The following is a 3621-nucleotide window of genomic DNA, read 5'->3' on the forward strand; positions in this document are numbered from 1 at the left end:
GTGGCTCACTGGCCGAGAGCGGCTTTTCTAGGAGTGGGAGGGCAATAGGCGGGGCACGGGCGTGTCGGGGGGCGTTCCGCAGGTGCGACCAAGTGAATCTTGGTCTCTTCGGATTGACGTCACCTGGCGCATGCCCAGTTGATCTGCACCTTCCCGGGCGCTGGCTGCATTTTGGCGCACGCAAAGGGTGGGGTTGAAGAAGACGGAAGTGCGCCATCGTGCCTCCATTCGTCCAAACAGTGTGGACAACAATACTGTGATCTTCACGATGAAAGAGTGTTGGAGGTGTCAGGATAAAAGTTTAATTTGGAGTGGGTTTAAAAGAGAATGATAATTGGAGACAGGCTGTAGGTGACTTTGAGAGATTTTGCTACAAAGGAATAGAAAAAGTAAGGAGGTAGCTAGTGGGACAAATGAGATCAAGTGAAAGATTTCATTTTAATTAAGATGGGAAAAATGAAGATATTTTTATATGCCAGAAAGAAGGTTCTGGTAGAGAGGGAAAATTTGATGTAGGAAGAGGGAACACCTGGAGTAATACTTTTAAGAAAGTAAGAGGGATAAGAGCTTCTGTACTAAGAAAGGGGTTGGCTTTTATAGGAATGTGGACAACCATTTCTAGTAATAATAGGTCCAAGGGCAGGGACTGTGGGAGGCAGGAGGATGTGCAAGTTCTTCTTCAGTTTCATCAGTGAAGTAGGAAGCAAAGTCATCAGTTAAGAGTGAAGATGAAACAATAATAGTAAAACAGCAGCTAGCCCTATGTAATATTGAAGCCTATATGCCAGGGACTGCTCTAAGCATTGAACAAATACTTAATAACTCTAATCTTCACAACGACCTTATGAAGTAGGAATCATCATTATTCCCATTTATAGATGAAGAAACAAGACCCAGTAGTAAAATATGCCCCCCAGATCCCACTGCTTGTAAATGGTAGCTAGGATTTGAACCAGGCCTTCTGGGTATGAAATCTGTTCTCTTAATGGTGTCACTTTACTGCCTCAGCTCTGTGACTCCATCTACAGTAGTCACGATCTGTCTGTAAAGTGAAATCAACTCATAAGTGCTTGATTGGAACTGAGAGTTATGCTCATAAACCTGGAATACTTTGTATAAGTTATTTTAATTGTGCAAATAACACCAGAGATGGTCCTTTACATATGATGGTTTGACTTAATGATTTTTTGACTTTACAATCAGTTTATCAGGACATAACCCCAATGTAAGTTGAGGAGTATCTATAGTTTTCTGTAGAAAAATTAGAAAATACAAGCATATACACACAAACAGAAGAAAATAATTCATTTATCAACTGTTTTTAATAACTATGGAGTATTATAGGATTAATGGATAATATTTAAGAAATTCAGTGTTTTTGACCCTTTAAGCTAATATTCATTTTTGCTATTAAAATAACATTGTAATGAATACTTGCATCTAAATCTTTGAACATATTCTAGAATTTATTGGTGGGGGATTCAAAGAATGAGATATTAAAATCATTACGTACTCATTCAGTGTTTAATACTAACTACCAAATTAACCTCCAAAAAGGTAGTCTACTTTGCTCTTTCCTAACTAATGACCCTAAGTGTCCTACAAATGGAATACTGTGGTGTCTACCTCCATAGATTAGAGAAAGTAAGTCAGGTAAAATGCTTAGCACAATTCCTGGTTCACAGAACACATACAATAACTGATAATACTAGCAGCAGTTCTAGCAATAGTAATTGTTTTTGTTTTTAATGATTTTAACACTTCATGATTACATATATTGATTTTTAGACAGCATTGTGTCTCATGACATAAAAATGTGAAAACATTTCGGAAGCAAGTAGAGAAATAATTGATCTATTACTGCTTTATCCATATTTATTTGTTTACCAACAAGATTGAACATTTTTCATATGTTTATAGGACACAGAAACATGATGACTGTGACTTTCTATTTCTATGACGTCTGTTACCACAGAAACTAATGCAGTCAGTGGGAATATGTGAATTTCATGAGTCTGGCCTCCAGCTTGCCATTCATGAGAGCCAGAGGGGATGGAGCAGCCTGAGGCTGTATCATCTGATGGCTCGATACATCTGGCTGCTTATTCAGCTGTGGCTTCTTTATTAGGGACAGCTGTGAACACGGCTCCAGGAGTTGCCTTCATGAAATGAAGCATATGATGGCAACTGGAAGAAGAGGATGAGTACATATTGCTAAAGGTTTAATGGGGATAGCAATGGCCAAGTGGAAAAAAACCTGTGGGTGGGGATGAATTGGTGCTGACTGGTCATGCCACGAGGGCTGTATTTCAGGAAAGCACAAGTTGGGGCAGCTCCTCTGGAGAGGGCTAGGCCTGAGTCAGATCTGCCCTGTGGATTGCAAGTCCTCCATGCAGTTCGTGCTCTCAGGTGCATCAGAAGCAGACCCTCTCCACAGTGCTGGCTCCTTCTGATGGTAGAAAGCTTAGGCTTGTGGATCATGATGGTTTTTCATCTTCCTCGATGGATATTTATTGGGTTTGGATAGTGTGCTGTGGACATTAAGAGTATATAGATTCTGGAGTTAGGCTTCCTGGGTTCGAATCCTGGCTGTATTTCTTATTACCTGTGTAAGCTTGGGCAACCATTTCAGCTGTCTGTGCCTTGATCTTTTTTACTCCTAACATGGATGTGGTAATAATAATAGTAGTTACCACACAGGGAGTTGAACAGTGAGAACACATGGACACAGGGAGGGGAACATCACACACCCGGGCCTGTCAGGGGGTGGGAGGCTAGGGGAGGGACAGCATTAGCAGAAATACCTAATGTAGATGACAGGTTGATGGGTGCAGCAAACACCATGGCACGTGTATACCTGTGTAATAAACCTGGACGTTCTGTTCATGTGTCCCAGAACTTAAAGTATATTAATAAAAAAAATTCCCACATACAATTTTTAGGAGGATTATTTCAGTTTATATATTTTTTCTAATGTATGATACACATTTTCTATACCTGAAATTAGGATGTGTTTTACAATGGACATTTTACAGTTATAATAGCAGTTGTACTTTCTTTTTGATATGTAAATACTGATGCATCTTAGAAACAATAGTGTCTTGTATGTGAAGAAATAGGGCATTTGTAAACATTAAAACATGGTTTGGCAACATAAAATTCCATCTTAGTGTTATCATTTGTTTGGTTTTGTGACTGAAACCAGATTTTAATGTCCCCATTAAGGCATGTTTATTGCAAGCCCCTTATCCTTGTACTGTGAGAGCTTTTAAAATAAAACCTTAGTGAGTCAGAACATAGATCCATAGAGTCACGTGATTTTTCAGTTCTTTGGGGGCTTCAGGGATATATTATGTGACTTTCAAGATGAACTTTTCCAGTCACATTCATCTCTTGACCTACCAGGTCTCTGGTCTCTCTTTTCTTGTAACGACCACTGTGATAACACATTCCAAATTCTGTCCTCTCCTCACGTCCAGTGGTGATTCTTTTCCATTTCAGTCAGCTAATACTATCTGCATCTCAATTCTGCCTCTTATATGTACTTAAGACAGTTTTAGTTTTTTGTTTGTTTGTATTTGAGACGGAGTCTTACTCTGTCGCCCAGGCTGGAGTGCAGTG

At 39.6% G+C, this 3621-nt stretch overlaps 1 protein-coding gene across 1 annotated transcript in view; it reads left to right on the forward strand.

The window, feature by feature from the left end:
• FMN1 (formin 1) overlaps positions 1-3621 on the forward strand; it is a 385253-nt gene that overhangs the window by 122700 nt on the left and 258932 nt on the right. The gene's annotated exons all lie outside the window — the stretch shown is intronic.

This window comes from Colobus angolensis, unplaced genomic scaffold (assembly GCF_000951035.1).
Source record: "Colobus angolensis palliatus isolate OR3802 unplaced genomic scaffold, Cang.pa_1.0 Scaffold97, whole genome shotgun sequence".
Lineage (NCBI taxonomy): Eukaryota > Metazoa > Chordata > Mammalia > Primates > Cercopithecidae > Colobus > Colobus angolensis.